The sequence below is a fragment of the Mytilus edulis genome, chromosome 7 (genome assembly GCF_963676685.1).
Source record: "Mytilus edulis chromosome 7, xbMytEdul2.2, whole genome shotgun sequence".
In the NCBI taxonomy this organism is placed as follows: Eukaryota; Metazoa; Mollusca; class Bivalvia; order Mytilida; family Mytilidae; genus Mytilus; species Mytilus edulis.
This window is the reverse complement of record NC_092350.1, coordinates 59663795-59687827: the sequence shown is the minus strand read 5'-3', so window position 1 is coordinate 59687827 and position 24033 is coordinate 59663795. Positions and strand designations below refer to the sequence as shown.

Sequence of the window (24033 nt, the reverse complement as noted above, 5' to 3'; positions counted from 1 at the left end):
ACAGTACAACATAAGAACGAACTATAAAAATCAGTTGAAAAAAGCTTAACTCATTAGATGGACGAAAATACAAGTAGACGTGGCCGGGTACTTATACATCCCGACACAAAAAGACACAATGAACAGATCTGAGAGTACTCGCAGTTATCTGACAGTTAGTTCAAAGCCAAGATTACTTTCACGTGCAAATATGCGTCAAATTTAAAAGATTTTTTGTTCTACGCTGATGTTTTCCCAAACAGTCATCATGCCTACGAACAACCCGCCGTTTAAGAATGTGATATCAGCCTTCAAGGAGGAAAATTTGTAAATAATTATCAAAGATACAAGGTTAAACTTGATACACCAGATGCGCTTTTTGTCTACACAAGACTCACCAGAGACGTTCAGAACAAGATAGTTAAAAAACCAATTAAGTAATGGTTGGAAAAGCATCGAGGAACTAAAATAAAAACAAAATATGTCAAAAACGGCTAAGGTAATTAATACCATGGATAAGAAAATCCTTAGTATTTCGAATAATTCAAACTTTTGCGAACACTGAATTTATAAAAATGATCATATTGGTATTCATGTCATCAAGTGCTAACTTCTGGCATGGTCTAGTGATACAATCGGGGAATAAACGTCCACCATCAGTGGCGTATTCTAGTGGTGTAAATAGTAATCAAAATAATCAAAAAGTCTATGTTAATAATTTGATACACCAGATCTTAATGTAAGTTTAAAATGTTTGTTTTTTGAAACGTACGGCATTAATCAAAACCCCATTTTAAACAAAATCCTTTACCCATGTCATTTCTAGATAACTTTTACATATTGTACGTGCTCCCTTGCAACCATTAGCGAAACAAGTGATTTGTACGGAATTAATTGATTTATTTACTCGGCCTAGAATACAACAATATTTTAGATTAGCGTTTGCACTATTTGTTTATGTGTTAGAAACCCAGATATTAGACCTTGACTAAACAGACGGAATAGCCTACGCTAACATATATGTATGTTTATCCTGTATTGATTATCTTGTGATTTGAATACAATTTGGAATAACATAACGTGTATTTTTAAGTCATAATTGTTCGCTGCTTTCCGAATTATCTACAGCCATGGTTCGTTACACATTAAAGTTCTTGAAAGAAAAAAAATATAAAGAACTGTTCTGCTTAAAATATCATCTTCTTTTTATAGTATATGATCTCCAATTAGATTATTATCTAACATAGGTTAAATGAAGTGGACGGGCATTGAATCACAATCACGTTTCCCAACACCCCGTATTGACATACATGAAGTGATAGCATTACACATCATAACTTCGATGAAACGTTGTCTAATTGACACTCATACCATTTCTTATTTTTATATAAATACCATTTATTTGGAGCAGTTGGTCCATTGTAAAATGTGCCTTAATTGTACAAGTGACCGTATTAAGTTGTGTTATAAATTTATGAAACGTTTTAATGTCGTTGATTCGCTAGAAATTTCAACGAAAAATCAGCAATTGGTTTCACGAATAGAAAACAAGAAACAAGAAGACTTATAACATTATTATATATTTTTAACGAACCCTGAATAATTGACCGTGTTAATAGTATTACGCATTAACACTGAGTACATTCCGGAATATTCCCCAAAACTATATTAAGTATTTAAAAGCGTATTTAATAAATGTTTACCTGACATCCTACATTCTTTTGTACTTTAGTTTACTTACATGCTCATCACTTAACTATCGACAAAATTAAAACGAATGGCATCCTGTTATTCAAAATTGTAATGGATTGGTATTTGTATAGATATAGAATAAATATATTTTTCATCAGAATATAAACAAGTAAAACGAAAATCGCCAGTAGGGTTAAACTAGTCTTGCGTTTTTCCAGATCACAAGGTCGCATTAATTTTTGTATTAAAACATAACCATTATCTGAAAATAAGAAAGAAATCCTGTTATCTGTTTTCGTCCTCGGCCGTCCTATATCGAACATGTATTTACGAAACCTTAATCAATATTATAAAATGAACATTATAATTCTGATGCAAAAGTTTCTAATGTACAGTTACATGAATTAGGAGGATATAAACTGTTTACATGAAATATCCTATCCTATCGATTGACATTATCCTGTGCAAATTTTTTTGTGATACATATTATATAAAATTGTAAACTAATTAATTGATAACAAATATACAGATTGTGTGGAAAACCAAATACAGTCATAAAATTAAAAAAAAACCGCGCACAGGCCAACTTTGTTTTCAGTTGCACTCGACATAATCATGTTTTTGTTTATGTTAAAAAAATGTTCAAAAATCTAAACAAAATCATGTCGATATTGATTTAAGATTTTACGTTCGGATTCATTAAAACTAACAGCTTTGACATTTTCTTTTGTTAGAAAAGAAATTAATAGTATAACATGTTTAAATTATTCTATATTTTGTTATATGCCAGCTCCAGACCTCAATTTAATTGATTGTCTTCATTATATGAATATCAAGTACAATCAAGTTCAATTTCTTTTGCAAGTAATTTATTATCATACCATCATAACATATATTAGCAGAACATAGCCCGTATTACGGTTTATGCCACTTGTGTAGGAGTTTATATTCCTAGACAATATCAGTAGTCCATTAATTAGTTAGCGCTTCTGTATTGATATGAATTACCATTGATATGGTCATAATTCTATTTTTACTGTTTAAAAAACTATACCCTTTTTTGGAATACTTATGCTTTTCTAACTCAGGAATAGATTATATAAGCTGTATACGGCAAACTTTTAGAAATTGGTGTTCCCAATGCTCTTCAACATTTACTTTATTTGATCTTTTTTAATTTTGTTTGATACGAGCGTCACTAATGAGTGTCATAATTAAATCCTGGTATCATATTAAGTTCTGTTTCTACATGCATCGTTCTTTTTTGTTATAAAGTTTGTATTCGAATGTATAATAATAACTTAAATATACGATGTGTTGAAGCCAACTAAATTCTTGCATTTGTCATAATTTAAGAGTGTCTGTCCTTTATTAATATGTCATTAGAGATCAGTTCATTCATTATTGTTCATTTGCTTGGTGTGTTTAGTCTAATGACTTTGTCATTTCATTAGTTTTTATTCTGTCGATGAGGATGAGTTTCATGGGAAATTATTTTGTCATTTCATTTCATATAGATTATTTCACTGTGTATAATTTTAATTTGATACCATTCAGCTTCTCATGCTTTTTGTTTCAAAAAAATATAAAAAGTATTGTTTATTTTGAAATATCTTTGATGTTTTGATGAGTAGAGTCATCTGTTATTTGATTCCTCTTCAAAGTATAGATTTCCAACTATTCAGAAAACCTAAACACAAACACTCATGCTACGTGACTGTATGTTTTTGGGGTGGTTTTTAACTTAAATTATTGACTTGAAACGCACAAGTCCTCGAGAACTGAATATATCCGTTATTGAAAAATAAACTACCATTGCATTGATGAATTGTAACATAATACAAGTTTGTTTTTCAATTTTGACATTGGTTCTGTCTGTTCATTCTGTCACACAGATATGACAAAAAACAAAACAATTCTTGTATGTATTTGTATTCATATTTTGGTCATTCATTGTCATATTCCTTCTATTAAGAGATAGTAACAAGGGATTATAATTCCAATGATGTAGATTGAATGCATATTTTTGATCCCATAAAGAACCCTCTTACTCTTTTTCTTTTTTAATTATATTATTAAATTGTTTGCTGCATGTACAATTTCTCGTTTTCAAGGCTTTAAGTAAAACAATTAACACAAAAATGAACCAGATTATGTCTGAGTTGTGTCTCTTTGTATGATGGACAACACAATGATTTAAAACTAAAATGAAAAAAAAAATCACATAATCTTCAAATATCTGTTGTTACGCCAAAGACTGACCCCAATACACGGTGTTTTTTGGCACATTTTATATATGGGTTATTCTTATGACACAATTACAGCGATAATAATTCTAAAGAGATAATGAACTTTCCGTATTACTTTCAAGCCAAATAATTCTAAATTAAAAGTATTGTTAACTAACTATTCGTATTTGCTTCCGACATATCGAAACTATTTGAGACTTCAAACATGTATAAAGAGATAATATTTAATGTATATATTAATAGAAGCATGAGATCGAGACAATTATAATCGAAGAGAACAAAGTGGAAAAAAGACGTGTAATGAGGACAGCAATATATATATTTATTATTTCCAAAAAGTTTGTTGAACGAGTCAAAATTAAACTCGATCAGTTGACCTAACTAAGCGATTGATAATAAACAGTATATAATTGTTTATTCTGAGGAGAGTATCAGTGCTATGAAAAACAAAGTCAATTATTTCGCATGTCAGTTTAGTACGCTTTATACTACAAGAAAGAACAAATGCATGTTTTTTTAACGGCGGGGAAAATATATGATTTATATCCTATAAGATATAGGAAGATGTGGTGTGAGTGCCAATGAGAGCTCTCCATCCAAAAAATAATTTAAAAAAAAGTAAACCATTATATCAGTTTAGGCACAGTATCACGATATACTTCTTGATGTCACAATGTATGTTTACATCTGTTCACATAAAATTCTGTAACAGGCTTAATTATTATTTAATGGACACAGTCATACGAGCAAAACTATTATATTGAAAATTGATAAAGAACATGACTATAAATGTGAGAAAAATAACGATTGAGAACTCAAATTCACTACAAGATAGTAAATATTTTCCTCTTATTGGACATAAAGAGACTTTGTCACTAGTGGCACAAGTCTTTTTTCGTTACCGTGGCATGTTTACATAAAACGTTAGAGAGAACATATCCTTGGTAATTATTGACATACGTGTCCAGTAACCGCAACTTAATATTGATGGCGTACACAAAACTTTCGATAAAAGAATGTTAGCATTACCTTTAAATCCGCTTGGTTCATATTTCTTAAACATTAAGAACACTCAATGTCACGTCTCTTGATAATGACACAAACATACATGTACAATAAAGTAAATAAAATAAATATGAAAACATGCCAGTGTAATTATTGAAAACAAATCGTTGCTTGAAAGACAGTCGTTTAACGAGTTTAAGTAAACTCATAAACAAAATTAGAATTAAAATGTGTCTACGCTTAACGCGCTTTTTACTTTCTGTTTTACATGTATGGTAATATTATGTAAGGTGTACGTCAACTCACCATTTCCAATATTTGTGAGTCAACTCACCATTGCCCATAATTGTCGGTCAACTCACCATTGCCCATAATTGTCGGTCAACTCACCATTGTCCATGTTTGTTTTTCGAAGATGTATTGAACTATTTGTTTTCTTGTGGTTTTTGGGTTGTTTTTTATTTTTTTTTTTTTTTGCTTATCGTAACAAATTGGGTTTTTCGGTAAAAGGTAAAATCACAAAAATACTGACTTGCGAGTAAAAAACGAAACGGAAAGTCCCTTTATCAAACGGCAAAATCAAAAGCTCAAACACATCAATCGAATAAATAACAACTGTCATATTCCTGACTTGGTACAAAAAAAGATATTTTATGAAACCTGGTTTTATAGATAGCTGAACCTTTCACTTGTATGACAGTCGATTCGAATTCTATTATATTGACAATGATGTGTAAACAAAACAAACAGACACAATGGTGTGAACATTTCATAAATAGGGGTACAACAGTCAAAATTGTGTTATAACTTGAATCACTGTAAAACAAACACACAATTATGTAACAAAGAAGCACACTAAGGCATATAGAAAATCTCATTAGCAAGAATGAAAGACAATAATACAAACTTTACAATAACAGAATAACACAATGACGGGATATTCACGTACAGAGCAACGTCATTTGTATCAAAGAAACACACATAAGCATATAGACAAAGCACATAGCAAAAATGAAGGACAGGCATACAAAATGCACAAAAAGAAACTGTTCTCAGGTCTCTTTGACATATTCTCCATTTACAGTCTCAATTCTAATCAAAGCAAGCATTGATGAATTATATTTGTAACAAATACCAAACAACCAATAATATAAACAAAACCATTAAAAAAAACATGCCTGATAAGGTAAACAAAGGAAAATTCCTGTTATGCATGGTGTATATAAGGTTGCAGTACTGTGGATTCATTTATTTTCGTGGGTACCAATTTTCGTGGTTTGAGAAAAACATTTTCGTTGATATTTGATTTCGTGGTTCGGGCAAAGACTGCATGCATTTCTTAAGCAAATTTGTAATTCGTTGAGTATTTAATTCGTGGTTCGCCTGTTCCCACGAAATCCATGAAAATTGGTATCCAACAAATTTAAATGGATCCTTCCTAAATGATACGTGGGAGAGTTTTTGTTTATGGATGTATACCCAAAAGAAACGCTCAAATTTAAATATGTGAAATGTCTTAAAATGAAGAAATTACTAAAACAAACATAAACACAATTCATTACCGAGTTGTTTTTAATATAAACAGACTGGTGTCGAGACGAAAAATGAACTATGGCATAGTATGTATTGCTTTTGATTGCATACTGCTCTGATTGCAGATTCATATTTTTGAAAATAGTTTTTATATCAGTTGGCATTCCCCACCACTTTTACACATGTACTTATCAATTACAATTACAAGATTTATACCTCAAATTATACTACTTTACTTCCGGTTTCACACAAAAAGGGGTAACAAAAGATTTAACCTTGAATTTGACAGTTATCATGGTTATAGGAAAATATTCTTCAATGTCGTAGCAGCAAAATAAGTCGGAGACATACACATACATATTTGGGTGTTTCATAGCAGCATATTATTTCTTCATTAGGTGTTTCTATAGAATATTTTGGAAAAGTACGGTTACATGCATGGTTACTAAATTAATCTGTTCATAGGAATAAATGATTTGCAAATTTGATTGGTTAATTTCAGTAATGGTTACTTTTCTAATATGTAATGACATGTTATGTTGTCTACAGTATTGAAGATGATAAAATTTCCTCTCCAGTTATACAGATATAAGAAGATGTGGTGTGAGTGTCAATGAGACAACTCTCCATCCAAATAACAATTTATAATAATGGATTAAGATGCGAAGATCATATAAGCGAGAGGTTTCGGTTTATTTTGCTATGCAACCAGATTCAATCCACCATTTTCTACGTAAGAAAATGCCTGTACAAAGTCAGGGATATGTTTTGAATTTTCCCTGGAGTTCAGCAATTTTTGTGATTTTACTTTTTTTTTTCACTCATGGCAAATATTTTTGTTTGTTTGAAACAAACAAAAAATTCTGCGTATTTCTTTCAAAAGAGTATATTTGAAAAAGACTGATGGGGTAAAATCAATGATGGTGATGGTATTACACTCATACTTTACAATATGAACTATCTGATTACATGGATTTCATTAAACTGTTTTAAAAATACTCGACCACCTTTTACTTAATTATTACGCTGCTTTTGTTTCTGTATTTGATTGTTATCCAGTATAATTACATTGTACAATATTCTAACTTAAAAACAGAGCATGGGAAAGCTACACATGGTTCCTTCTACTGTATCAGATCTAAAGTTTTTTATTTTAACCACTTACATTGAAAACATATAATTAGACTAGTATGTATGATTATTTACACATACCGATGAGTGTAGTTAATAAGGAATATTTTAAAACATTGTGATACAAAATCGAATAGTATTTATGTAATAATTATTTCGAAAACATTATAAGACTCGTGCATGTATGGGGAACCTACAAATGGTATCTTTTATTATTAGTGGTTGTCGGTTTTTATCTTAACCATACAGTACTATTAGATTCACTTGTTTTGTAGAATTAAAATACATTCTTAAAACACAAATACATGAAATTCAAAACAAATTGATTATGATGTTCGACACACATTTAATGAACACATATTTGTGTTAGTGCCTTTAGTATTTAAATTTCGAGTGCACAATCTTATAGTTGTCCATTCCAATGTACTCCTCAACAACCTGTAATTTAGTGGTTGTCGTTTGTTTATGTTCACATAATTGTTTTTGTTAAAATTTTTACATAAATATAACCGTTAGTTTTCTCGTTTGAATTGTTTTACATTTTGTGGGCCTCTTATACCTGACTTTACTCCTTGAAGGCCATACGTTATCTTATAGCTGTTAATTTCCTGTTTAATTTGGTCTTCCGTGGAGAGTTGTCTCGTTGGCAATCATACCACATCTCATTTAAAAAAGAAAATTTATCAACTTTGAAACTGGGAACACTTCTCTGATTATTGAAATTGGATTTTCCCTAGTTTGTATTGCATGATTACAAAAAATAAAGTCGTTCTTGATTTAATGAAGATAATTTAAATTCACTGTTATGACTGATGTACACCTCTGAGTAGACAAAAAATTCTAGAATTTCTTATTTTTACATGTACATTTGTAATATGTACTTGTACATGTTGTAACCTGTTTTTTTTTTGGTATACATGTACATGATTATGAAAAAACTAATTGGTACGGGCTTATATACGACAGTTTCAAAATTGATTTGCTGTGTCCATGCTTTCAGCTTTGTCAATTTAGGATTGTTCTTTGTCTTTTGAACAACGTTTTTTTTTTATTTCTTTATAAAAAATGTGAAAATAAATGTAAAAATAAACTTATTAAACATTTGGAAAGAACATTTGATATGAATTGATATGTTGATGATAAATCTATCTTTTAAACGTTTTGGCAATGAGACTGATTTCATTGTTCATTAAATTTGAAAATTATATTATTTAAAAACTACTTATTGTAAATACACATTTATCACTGAGTTGAGTTTGGTTATAATATTTTCCAATTGTATTAGTTCTTTTGAAAATAATTTAGAGTGAGACTTCAACGAGACTGTAATGTCAGAGGAACATATCATTAAGAAATAAGTCGAAGCAAATTGAATATTAATTGCACTGTTCTCTAAAAAGGACAAGTTGTGTAAAGACTTGTGATTTTAAAAATATTTGGCAAATAATGTATGCAGGAGTCGGATGGGTTAGAGACAAATCAATACAAATAATTTAAACGTTTATTGTTATTCTCGTTATTCTTACACAATGGATTTATATTAATTCCTGGTGGAATAAAATTGAGAAAGGAAATGGTGAATATGTCAAAGCGACAACCACCCGACCACAGAGCAAACAACAGCCGAAGGCAACCAATGGGTCTTCAATGTAGCGAGAATTCCCGCACCCGTAGGTGTCCTTCAGCTGGCCCCTAAAATATGCATAATAGTACAGTGATAATGGACGTCATACTAAACTCCGAATTATACACAAGAAACTAAAATTTAAAATCATACAAGACTAACAAAGGCCAGAGGCTCCTGACTTGGGAATGTATTTTACTGTGTGCCTTAAACGAGTTATTCTGCGAAGAATTATCCCTGCCGAATAGACCTTTTCGGAAAACGATTTTTCGTTATTGAACCTATGAACGGTTTGACGGTTTGGAAAAGAACTGTGCAACGTAAGTATGACTTGTGTAATTGCATGTGTTTTCGCTAGATATTAAACGTGATTAATTGAACATAGTTTGATTTTAGAAAATAGAACATTTGGATCTTGTTGAAAACATTGTTAAGTCATTGATATACTATAGAACTATGATTTATTTATGAAAAATAATAAATCAGAGAAAAACAGAGGGCTATCTATGAAATCGGTAGATCAATAATAAAGTGGATACCCTCTTTTTTACAAAACGAATATTTTCACTTTCAGAGAAATGTGACACAAGTAAGGTTTGTCTGTTTTATAATGGTTGGATGCTAGCTGTTATGAAACGCTTGATTGGGTTATTTTTTGTGATTAAGTTCGAATCTAATAATAGGCGGAAACCATCTGCCTCTTGTGAAGGAAAGGGGTCCTGTTAGATACATTTTGGCTAAAATTTGAATCTGATGTAAATTATTTTATCTAATCTGGTCTTTATAGCAATTTCATGACACGTTCAGATAGAAAGGGTCTAAAATATAAGTGGCTGCAAGTATGTTTAACACAACCTTTGCATGTGTTGTGCATAATAAAAAAACTCATATATAGATTTGAAGACTGAACACAACTTGATTCACGTGCACATTTACTTTAGACAACAACCGTCTTGTACTTTTAAAATGAGGAATAATTCAGTATTTCTTTATGGATGAATGATGATGGAACCTGATGCATTAACTTGGTCATATCAAACACACGATTATTCTGTTGTTGAAAAAAATATCTAAAACTTTATACTTTTAACGAAGAATAAAAATATAATATTATGGGACCATCAAAGAATTTTTCCGGGTTTTCTTTTTAATATTTTGTTAAAAAAAATAAATTGAATTTGAATTTAAAGGAGTGTGATGCATCAATATAATGAAGCGTTATGAAACAACAATAATTTTATAGATTAATTAAAAATAAACCATTAGTTTTTCGTTTAAATTGTTTTACATTATCATTTCGGCCGTTAGGTGACCTAAAGTTGTTAATGTCTGTGTTATTTTTGTCTCATTTGGAGAGTTGTCTCATTGGCAATCATACCACATCTTCTTTGTTTTATAAATTCAAGTCAGTAACAAAACGTGAGGATAATCCAATATGAAACCAAACAGTGTATTTCCTGATAAGCATGTAAATAATGCAAACCTACACACTTAGTCAACCATAGAGCACAATTAATAGAATAACATATGGGTTTGCTAATTTTATTTCTTAAGATTTATATTGATACGAAGTTTTTTTAACAAATTTATAATGGTGACCTTACATGTTACTTAAGTGTCGAACTAAGTCATTTCTCTTTAAAACTCAGGTATAACATGGTATTTGTGGTATGAGAAGCACACCACCGCGAACTTCTACTCTTGTTTTTGTTGACAAATATATAGATTGATAATTTCATATGGATACTAATAATTAAACAGAGACATTTTTTTTTAAAAATACAATTACGGACGACGTGTACGGTTGCTAACAGAAAGCAAAAACCATTAAGCGTTGACTAGAAGAAATATTTATATTAAAATTTGCGTTCACAATAATAGTAATTACCTCCTCTGATTTTACACGGTAAATCAACATATACTTTTATTTTCAGCCACGAAGTCCGTCATTGGAGGCATAGATAACGGGATATCAATGTAGATAAACTAGGCCACTTGGACTACGACAAAGGTAAATAATATATATCAATCATATATAAACTGTAGGTGTCATTAGTCGGTCTCGAAAGTTGTTAAAAAGGTCCAATAAGGATTCCATAAATCATTCTAACTAAGAGCCAAACTGTTTACAAAGAAGTTAAATATATCATTACTTGGAGTTCTTAATTTTTTGTATTTACTTGTTATATAACGTAAACATTTATTGGATACAATATTGATTAGTAAACGGCTCGAGTAAGATATGCTATGTGTAAAGATGTAGTTGTGATAAAAGATTTAAAAACCGTATAGGATTTTACTTAGATAACAACTCGGGCAACAACAACAAAAAACACACCATGCAAACAACAGAACAAAAACGAAGTTCTTTTATATTATACAGCGACGCACTTATGTAACAAAAATGTAAAACGGACATATATAAAAATATTAGTCCAAGCAAACATCATGACAATGAAGGTATATAAAAAAGCGTATACAGGTAAAGTCATTGCAGGAAAAAAGTAAAATCACAAAAATACTGAACTCAAAGGAACATTCAAACCGAAAGTACCTAATCAAATGGCAAATTCAAACGACAAAAGACATCAAACGAAAGGACAACAACTGTCGTATTCCTGACCTGGTACAGACATTTTCATATGTGGAGTGAGACTAGTTTTATTACGCTAAACCTCTCATTTCGAAGGGCACTCAGCGTTATCATTCCTCACAATGGCATTTTTTTGTGCTTCATACAATACAAAATTATTAAAAAAAATAACCGTCAACTATCATAGATATCAGTTATTACTTGAGATATTATCAGATAATGTTGCCAATATTATGGATGTTAAAATGTGTTACAACTTATTGCATGTTCACAGGATAATTGCATCAATTTAGGAAGGAAAATAGCTGAATTAGAAACAAAAGAAGAGAACGATTACTTCAAGAATCCATAAACGGTTAGAAACGTTGGTAGGTTTTATGTTTTGCACATTTTAAAAACATGTCTTGAAGTCGTTTACAATTACAACGGAGATGGAAGTGATTAGCAAAGAAAAAAACTAGTTAAAACAGTAAGAGAGAAGAGAACATAAAGATACAGATTGATTAACGGATCCTTATTCTACTTTTACCAAGCACACTCATATGTTATTACACATTTTTGTAAAGGCCCCATGGTGATAAATGTGAATCGTTTAAAAAAGACGAATAACGTCATTATAAAGCTCAAAACACATTTTTTGTGACAACGATAACAGTCCTGAATTTGAACAGACACAAAACAGGGATAATTCTACGTGCATTTTTCATATTTTTATGATACGTTTTTGTTCCCTTTTCATCATATAAACTCGTTGTCAGCTAAAATTTTTTTAAAAATACAATTACGGACGACGTGTACGGTTGCTAACAGAAAGCAAAAACCATTAAGCGTTGACTAGAAGAAATATTTATATTAAAATTTGCGTTCACAATAATAGTAATTACCTCCTCTGATTTTACACGGTAAATCAACATATACTTTTATTTTCAGCCACGAAGTCCGTCATTGGAGGCATAGATAACGGGATATCAATGTAGATAAACTAGGCCACTTGGACTACGACAAAGGTAAATAATATATATCAATCATATATAAACTGTAGGTGTCATTAGTCGGTCTCGAAAGTTGTTAAAAAGGTCCAATAAGGATTCCATAAATCATTCTAACTAAGAGCCAAACTGTTTACAAAGAAGTTAAATATATCATTACTTGGAGTTCTTAATTTTTTGTATTTACTTGTTATATAACGTAAACATTTATTGGATACAATATTGATTAGTAAACGGCTCGAGTAAGATATGCTATGTGTAAAGATGTAGTTGTGATAAAAGATTTAAAAACCGTATAGGATTTTACTTAGATAACAACTCGGGCAACAACAACAAAAAACACACCATGCAAACAACAGAACAAAAACGAAGTTCTTTTATATTATACAGCGACGCACTTATGTAACAAAAATGTAAAACGGACATATATAAAAATATTAGTCCAAGCAAACATCATGACAATGAAGGTATATAAAAAAGCGTATACAGGTAAAGTCATTGCAGGAAAAAAGTAAAATCACAAAAATACTGAACTCAAAGGAACATTCAAACCGAAAGTACCTAATCAAATGGCAAATTCAAACGACAAAAGACATCAAACGAAAGGACAACAACTGTCGTATTCCTGACCTGGTACAGACATTTTCATATGTGGAGTGAGACTAGTTTTATTACGCTAAACCTCTCATTTCGAAGGGCACTCAGCGTTATCATTCCTCACAATGGCATTTTTTTGTGCTTCATACAATACAAAATTATTAAAAAAAATAACCGTCAACTATCATAGATATCAGTTATTACTTGAGATATTATCAGATAATGTTGCCAATATTATGGATGTTAAAATGTGTTACAACTTATTGCATGTTCACAGGATAATTGCATCAATTTAGGAAGGAAAATAGCTGAATTAGAAACAAAAGAAGAGAACGATTACTTCAAGAATCCATAAACGGTTAGAAACGTTGGTAGGTTTTATGTTTTGCACATTTTAAAAACATGTCTTGAAGTCGTTTACAATTACAACGGAGATGGAAGTGATTAGCAAAGAAAAAAACTAGTTAAAACAGTAAGAGAGAAGAGAACATAAAGATACAGATTGATTAACGGATCCTTATTCTACTTTTACCAAGCACACTCATATGTTATTACACATTTTTGTAAAGGCCCCATGGTGATAAATGTGAATCGTTTAAAAAAGACGAATAACGTCATTATAAAGCTCAAAACACATTTTTTGTGACAACGATAACAGTCCTGAATTTGAACAGACACAAAACAGGGATAATTCTACGTGCATTTTTCATATTTTTATGATACGTTTTTGTTCCCTTTTCATCATATAAACTCGTTGTCAGCTAAAACAATGGAACATAGGTTGACAATAATAGATTGCATTCGATAATACCATAGAAGAAGATGTCATTGGTAATCTATGGTTTAAATAAAGATTTCGAAAGAACGACATGCAATTAAAATATTCGAAACCTTGCTTAAATTGCAAATTAATGCATGCAATTTCCATTGTGTATAATTAATATAAATATTGAATGTTCTAAAAACAGTTGTTGGCATGACACGGGTTATGTTCTTCTCATATATGTTATGATACTAAACCCCAAACGGGAAGGATTGTGCCTGATGTTCATATGATGAAATCATAACCTTTCAGTCAGTTTAATTGAAGTCTGGAGCTGGCATGTCAGTTAACCGCTAGTAGTCTGTTGTTATTTATGTATTATTGTCATTTTGTTTATTTTCTTTGGTTACATCTTCTGACATCAGACTCGGACTTCTCTTGAACTGAATTTTAATGTACGTATTGTTATGCGTTTACTTTTCTACATTGGTTAGAGGTATAGGGGGAGGGTTGAGATCTCACAAACATGTTTAACCCCGCCGCATTTTTGCGCCTGTCCCAAGTCAGGAGCCTCTGACCTTTGTTAGTCTTGTATTATTTTAATTTTAGTTTCTTGTGTACAATTTGGAAATTAGTATGGCGTTCATTATCACTGGACTAGTATATATTTGTTTAGGGGCCAGCTGAAGGACGCCTCCGGGTGCGGGAATTTCTCGCTACATTGAAGACCTGTTGTTGACCCTCTCCTGTTGTTTTTTATTTGGTCGGGTTGTTGTCTCTTTGACACATTCCCCATTTCCATTCTCAATTTCATTTTTATTGAATGTTTAACAGGACATATATACACAATGGAAATACGAATTTGTCTCATATTTCGTTTATTTCAGTTCTTTAACGACGCTCATTTTCAATGTATAGAAGCAAGTCAAGATTTGAATCAGTCATGATTGTAGTTCGAGTGTCTGAGTTAAATACGCCTGTGTTATGGGAAGTCTTTGTGCTTGACAATGTCATTGACTTTTTATACACAATTCAGTAAAAACGTATCATTTATACAACAAAACAACTATTTTTAAGAATATTTATTTTTGTTTAAAACTTTTCTGTTTTGAAAATGTATTGAATGCTGATGGAAAGTTGTCTCTTTAGATCCGATGTTATGACTGATGATGTAACTGATAAATGCATGGTACAAAGGGAAATCCTGATCACCAAAACCACTTTTTAATTTCTTTTTCTACATACATAAAGAAAACAGTTATACCTGATAATTATTACTGATATCAAACGTAGGAATGTCTACGTTATATGTATACTTCAAACGTCCTTAGGAAAGCTGATTTTTAAATCAAATCTACACGACGAAGCTTCGAAGTATATATATATGTTCCGGACCATATGAGTATTTGGACCATACGCGTATGGTCATGACCATATGCGTATACTCATATGGTCCGACCATACGCGTATGGTCCGACCGTACGCGTATGGTCGGACCATATGAGTATGATACTCGTTTGGTTATTAACGGGCCCGACCATATGAGTATTTGGACCATATAGGTATTTGTTTTTCAATAATATGCATTAGAAAACTTTATATAAAACAATGATTTCTACATGCAATTGTATTATTTACAATTCAAATAGCATTAAATAGTTATGCCAAAGCTGCTTTTCATCGCTAATGGTATTCTTGCTTGTATGCGTAGGGTGACATTTACTTCCATACGGTACCATAGCTTTCCTTGGGTCCTTGGTCATTCCAATTTACGATGTTTTTTAAAAAGCTCTAGATCTCCAATATATAACAAGGCTTAAGTGCATCATATCACCAGACAACTTAGAAAATTAAACTCGGGTCCTTGCCGGTTACATCATTCATTTTTAACAACCAAGCACGTATTAGTATAAAAATTCGGAATATTGCACTGCTAAATACATGCTAATTATATAAAGTTTCAAAAATAAGCAAATTATTAGACTCTTTATCCTGTCGACTTTTTTGTCAGTTTATAGTAAAACAATTGATTTCTTGTGTATCATAGTTCATTAAGATATTTTTGGAAGTCATCTTCCCAGGTTGACGTTTTGCCATTCACTCGTAATAACATATCGAAAAATGAAAAAAAAAAATGTTTTTACTGTAGTTTTGACTAGTGATGAAATTTACTGTGTGAAACTGCTTATTTCATTTTGTTAATCTTGTTATATTTTATTTTTTTATAGATCTATAATAAAGTTACCTTTGGTAGTGTCTTTTTAATGACGCGACAACTAGAAGTAAAACTGTTAATTACCCCGACCATACGCGTACGGTTGGACCATACGCGTATGGTCGGACCATATGAGTATATACCCATATGGTCATGACCATACGCGTATGGTCCAAATACTCATATGGTCCAGAACATATATATATATATTGGTTATGATTATTGTTTAATTCAAAATAATCTAAAAGCAAATCAAGTACAATCGGGGCATTTTATTTAATATACTACCTTTGACAGCAAAGAATATTATATATTTTTCAGCTTATTTATATTTTCTAGGAGGATACACGTTTAATAAGAACAACGTTTGAATGAGATGGATAAGTACTCCAAGTCAAGCAATGATGTTTACAGATTGGACAGCAGGTGAACCAAGCAATCCTAATGAAATGTGTTTTAGGTCCTATGGGCCGATAGATTTGAAATGGTGCGATATGCCATGTGGTTGAAGTCTTATAATTGCGAATTTCAAATAAGGATACATTGCATCGTTAAAAAATTATAAGAAATTTCAAAGGAAACATAAGTATATTATTGTATTATTATTCTTTCCAAAAAGATGAGCATCAAGAGTTTGAAATTTCATCAAATATATATATGTTAACCCAGTAATATTTATCATTTTATTATGCTACATTTCATGCTACTCGCGAACATAATTGATTTTTTTTGATTTTTTCTTAAATATTCAATAGTACTGTAAATGATTATTGCTATCAACATTTGACGCACAACAACATGTTTGAAATGTTCTAAGCATTTATACTGTTTCTTCATCTGAAAATAAATATGTCATAACCCAACACGGATGTTTCAATTAAATTGTATTTTGATATTTTTTTAATGAAATATCGTTTATTCTTTAAAATTAGAAAAGACATTTCAGCGACACTGAACACATCTGTGTTCATTTTCATTATTCCCAATACGTTGTAGCGGAAACAGAGATTTGCAATAAAAGGACAGTTCCCATCTCTTCACAGATAAATTAGACTTAAGCTTTACATACTTCTTTAGTTAAATGAGATAACAGTTTGCTCCAGGAATGATTTTGTTTTTATTCCACAACAGTTTTGCACCTTCTGTTAACATAATTTTTTTTCACAGTACAATAGTGTCATCTGCTAGCTGACTTATTTTTAAAGTATGGATGTGTCCATATATATCAAACATTAAGTAACTGAATGCTTGTTCGGTGGTTGTCACTTTGATCATAATGCCATTAAACAGACATGTTGCCGACAACTTAATATGTTCGTTATTGACAGACTACCATTGCATCGGTGAATTGACACACAATACACAAATGATTATCAGTTTCGAAATCGGTTCTGTCTGTACATTCTGTCGCATAAAATATATTAACTGAGCGTGTGTGTTTAATAATCTTTTACTCAATCATTGTCATATTATTTCTGTCAAGAAATAGTACCAAGTGCAATACAATTCAAATAATGTAGATTGAATGCACATGCATATGGTCCGTTATTATTGCCACACACAGACCCCTCTGTATTTCTTCGTTTCGCTCCACGTATAATCTATCAACAACTAGTACAGCATAAAGCAATTAAATTCGAAACAAACCAGATCATGTCTGAGTTGTGTCTCTTTGTATGATGAACAAAACAATGATTAACATAACTAAAACTAAAAGAAAGAAAAAACAAAATTTTGTTGTCATGGCCCAACCACTGACCTTAATACAAAAAAAAAACAAAATAAAAACTAGTGATAGATAATACCCCTTTATATATGCTCCAAATTAAGATATTGTCTGTTGTACCGACATGGAAACCGAATGACAATGTATATATAAATAGACAACCACTAAAGTATAGGCTAATGTCTAAAACATACATGCACAATATGGCGGGGATAAACAAGTTAGTGGGCGCCAAAAAAACCTACACTAATTGTGAAGAGTGATGGAACAGCACAATACAAGAATTATTCAAAACAATAAGCAAACGACACATATAGGCAACATGAACAAACACCAATAATTCGATGATTAGGGACATACACTTATACAATGTGGCGGGGATACACATGTACAAATGGTTATTAGTGATCCATTTTTATATTAGGATTAAAGTTACTCTTGAAATATGATATCGAACCTGCAAAAACCATTTGTTTTTTTTTAAACATGAACTGAACTATAAAATATAAACTGACAATGAGTTGATTCAATTGTTATCATTTATTGTACGTTGATATGATCAAAAGATGAATGTTATTCTACCATCAACAATCAGTTAGGTATTGTATCCTGTGTAATGTGAAGGATTTTATTCCGATTGTAATGTATTAACGTCATCATGACGAAACCGTATATCGTCAGATTATCGGAATTTCAATGGGGACTAACTGTGCACCACTTATTGCGGACCTGTTTTTGTATTGCTATGAGTTACAATTTATGAAAAACATAAGCAAAGACCCATCGAAACAACATCTGATAAATAAATTTAATAATACTTTTAGATATTTGGATGATATTTTGGCTCTCAATAATGACGACTTCAATATGTATATTAAAGAAATTTATCCTGTTGAACTTACTTTAAATAAAGCTAATACTAACAATGAACACTGCCCTTTCCTCGATCTTGATATCTATATCACTAACGGAAAGCTGAATACTAAAATTTATGATAAAAGAGATGATTTTTCATTTCCTATCGTTAATTATCCATTTTTAGATGGTGACGTTCCCTTGTCACCATCTTACGGTGTCTATATATCTCAACTTGTACGATTCGCTCGTGTATGTAACAATGTTTTAGATTTTAACGAGAGAAATTTATGTATTACTGAAAAATTATTACACCAGGGTTTTCGATATCACAAACTAGTCAAAACATTTACTAAATTTTATCATCGGTATAAGGACATCATTCGTAAATATAGCTCAACATGCATACTTCTTATACGTTCAGGTATTTCACATCCAATTTTTTATGGAAATATTCTTTATAAAGCACAAAGGTGTCAGTATTCACCTCAAAAACTAACAAAACCTTTGAATCGACTAATTAAGAAGGGATATAGTTACGATACTGTTGTCAGGTCATTAAAGATTGCATATTTTGGCGTTAATATTGATTCACTTATAGGGTCTTTGCATCTGATGGTATGATACTAAACCCCTAACGGGAAGGATTGTGCCTGATATTCATATGATGAAATCATAATCTTTTAGTCAGTTTAATTGAAGTCTGGAGCTGGCATGTCAGTTAACTGCTAGTAGTCTGTTGTTATTTATGTATAATTGTCATTTTGTTTATTTTCTTTGGTTACATCTTCTGACATCAGACTCGGACTTCTCTTGAACTGAATTTTAATGTGCGTATTGTTATGCGTTTACTTTTCTACATTGGCTAGAGGTATAGGGGGAGGGTTGAGATCTCACAAACTTGTTTAACCCCGCCGCATGTTTGCGCCTGTCCCAAGTCAGGAACCTCTGGCCTTTGTTAGGCTTGTATTATTTTAATTTTAGTTTCTTGTGTACAATTTGGAAATTAGTATGGCGTTCATTATCACTGAACTAGTATATATTTGTTTAGGGGCCAGTTGAAGGACGCCTCCGGGTGCAGGAAATTCTCGCTACATTGAAGACCTGTTGGTGACCTTTTGCTGTTGTTTTTTTCTATGGTCGGGTTGTTGTCTCTTTGGCACATTCCCCATTTCCATTCTCAATTTTATTAAAGGTTTTGTAAGCTTTTGAGGTGAATACTGACATATTGTGCTTTGTAAGGAATATTACTATAAAAGATTGGATGTGAAATATCTGAACGAATAAGATGTCTGCATGTTGAGTTATATTTATGAATTATTTCCTTATACCGATGATAAAATTTAGTAAATGTTTTGACTAGTTTATGATATCGAAAACCCTGGTGTAATAATTTTTTAGTAATACATACATTTCTCTCGCTAAAATATAATACGTTGTAACATACACGAGCGAAACGTACAAGTTGAGATATGTAAACACCATAAGATGTTGACAAGGGAACGTCACCCTCTAAAAATGGATAATTATCGATAGGAAATGACAAAATCATCTCTTTTATCATAATGTTTTGTATTAAGCTTCTCGTTAATGATATAGACATCAAGATCGAGGAAAGGGCAGTGGTCATTGTTAGTATTAGCTTTATTTAAAGATAATCTATTTTATTCTGTCGTTTTATTTATTTCCATTCTTCCACAATAACTACGCCCATAGACTACCCAACTCTAAGCACATAAGACTAATAAAAACCAAACTAAATTTCAAATTGAATACCCACAATACAGTGTCATGTGCTGATTTTAATTGCACATTATGATACATAATATCATGTCGACAAAATATAGTCAAGTAATACATAATTACTACTGAAATCAAAACATTTCATATAACATCAAATAAATTCACATAAGCAAGATAAAATACTATAGCTGAGAAACACGTCTAGTCAAGTCGGCCCTGTCGTGCTGAATGGCTATATCTCATGAAGCGCGGGAAAACAACTAACGGTCTATTGGAGACAACTAGAAGAAATTAATTTCAATCTAATTCAGTTCCTTCAAACGGTTGAAATTACATTTCTTCCACAATAACTATGCCCATAGACTACCCAACTCTAAGCACATAATACTAATAAAAACCAAACTAAAGTTCAAATTGAATGCCTACACGACAGTGCCATGTGCTGAAAAATAAAGAACGGGAAATAAATTGTTTATCTTGATTATAGAACTTAATTCACTTTGAAAATAAAAAGTCAATACCAGGTTATAAACCTAAATTTTCAGAAACAATTAATCTGTCTTTTGAAGAATCTTTAATATAACCGTCCTTGACCGTCTCTGAACGCCATCTGCCATGTCTTTTGAACAATCGATCGGAAATGTCTAAATTAGCACAAGTTGTAGTTCCGCCAGAACGTAAACTGTGCAATCCATATGTCTTAATATCTGACACAAATGGTTGAAAAGCTTCAATAAATAATTATCTCATACGTGTATAAGACAGTGGTTTATTTTCCTTCCGAAGAACATATCTATCCTTGAATTTTGTTAAATTTCTAAAAATAAATTCTTCCGATTCCGGCGAAATATCAGTCCACAACAAATATAACTTTAAATTCTTAACTGGACACATATCTGTATCCATACAGGCTATAACTACAGAATTCCCATCACGATAAATATCAGTTTTACTTTTCGGAATAAATATAGATATATAACCAGTTACCTAATTCAAAAATGATATCACATCTCCGTATATTTAATAGCTCGGACACTCTCATAAAACCTGAGTAAGCTAGTAAACACGCACATATAAAACGCTGTGACATACCATTATATTCCTTAAATGACGAACTATACATTGTAGATAGAATCTCAGGAGTAACTGGTTCCTTTTTCTCAATTCGAGTAGATAATCGGCATTTTGCACCTTCTAATACATTTTTCACAACTAAATTTTCGGTATGAGACGTTTGACCAATCATATGATGTGCCCATTGTATACTATAAAATGCTGAAATAACCGGACTAACAGTGTGACTGTTCTAAACTAATGAAGATAAATATAGTGCAACGTGCAAACATTTTGCCGGTAAAATATCACAACGACTTATACCGTTATGAACAGCCCACTTTTTCCAACGGACAAATCCTGCATGATAAGTTTTAATGGTACTGTCACATGTGTCAGCTTTAGATTCGCAAAGTAAATCCATAAGAACATCAACATTGGTATGCAGAGCTGGTGGCAAAAAATTAATCTCAGATTCATAGGCCGGCAAAAATACATGCATAAACAATAATTAAACAATAACAGAATCTTAAATGTAAGAAACTATCAACAGAAAAATACTTGTTAGTACATCTCACAAGACTATGTACAATAGTCTTAATGCTGATCATAAGCATTTGTATTTGTTAGTATATTAGTTCTCAACAAGGCCATTTAAAGCCTTAATGCCAAAATCTGAAACCAATTCTGATATGCAGTGAAACGTTAGTACACAAACAAGGCACTAATACAGCCTTTAATATATCATCTGTAAAAACCAGATAAGCATTAATAGCTTCATAAACAAAATAGGTTTACAACCTTCATACATATCAGTATTATACTCTGAAATCTAGTCTCAAAGCTATCATCTTAAAAGTAAGATCAGTATTACCAAAAATGGCCTTCTTGCTTTTACCAGGAGTATAAAACTCCTTACCGCTTGGTAATTCTACATATGCAATAACTTGGTCTGTGAAATCGCCCCCATTTGGGCATAACATAGGCCAATAACTTGCGGATGGCCAGCAAGGAACAATCAATGTACCTACAGCGTTGCATTGTCTCATGTAATTAATAACACGTGGTATAAGAAATACAGGTGGTACAAAAAGACCGTTAACCCCATACCAATATACTGTAAACGCATCAATACCAGAAGAATTTGCATTCCAAAATCTTGAATAATATACCAGTAACTTGAAAATGTGATCAGAAGCAAACCAATCTACTTCATGCGGGCCCCATAAGATTCTATCAATTGAAAAATGTAATATGATATTCCCCAATCATCATGATCAATGATACGACTCAGAAAATCAGCTTTTTCGTTTAGTGTCCTAGGTATCCAAACTATATCAATGTTGACATTGTACTTCAAACATGCGCTAAATATGTCTCATGCTAAAGTCTGTAAAATAGTTTTAGTAATTCCTTTGCTTACAATGCTCACAACATTTTGGTTATCTGTACACCATTTAACTTTTTTTCCGGATATAATGTTAATTAAGGACAGCAAAACTTTTATTACCGCAGAAAGTTCCTTCCAAGTTGAACTATTACTACGTTCTGATTCAACCCACATACCATATGCAATGTTTTGTGGTGCTTCTACAATATAACCACCAAAACCTGTAACACTAGCGTCACTGTAGATAATACTATTACATGATTCACCAACACTGAAATGTTTTACATTAACTTCACTTATATACAGTTTCCAGAATTGTAACTATTCAATACTAGATTCTGAAAGTTTAATATAAGAATACCAAGACGTCTATAGTTAAATGTTTAGTCATTAAATAAACTAAATTTCCAATAACTAAGTATGTAGAAATTATCTGACCTACAACAGGTGCAACTTTTTTCACAAACACGCTTTTACGCCCAGTCAAACAAGATATAATGTCATCAATATAATCTATCATCTTAGTTATTCTGTTATCTGGTATTTTGTAAAAACCATTTTCAGTATCAATATATGTACCTAACCAAACCAAACGTTTAGTAGGTTCCCACAATGACTTTTCTGCTTTAGGTACAAAGCCACTTCTAACTAAATCTAGCTTAACTTGTTCTGACACAATCTTGCACATTTCTTGATCTTGTTCTATACCCAAACCATCATCAAGATACATTATAACTTGCTTACCTTCAGATCGTCATTTCTTTACAAGTGGCCTAGTCAGTTTAGTAAAAATAAAACAAGCTGTACTCAAACCAAATGGTAAATCAAGAAATTTGAAAAATGGAATAATTCAATTTAATATGCTGTTGAGCAGTCCTCTTATCCTCAAATTTAAC

The 24033-nt window shown here is 31.5% G+C and overlaps 1 long non-coding RNA gene across 1 annotated transcript in view; it reads right to left on the bottom strand.

Moving 5' to 3' along the window:
• Window positions 1-14697: 14697 nt before the first annotated feature.
• The window catches only part of LOC139481894 (uncharacterized), a 137272-nt gene continuing 127936 nt past the window's right edge, over window positions 14698-24033 (bottom strand). The window contains exon 2 of the long non-coding RNA XR_011654722.1: window positions 14698-14867. This is a non-coding gene — a long non-coding RNA (uncharacterized lncRNA). The remainder of the gene's footprint in view (window positions 14868-24033) is intronic.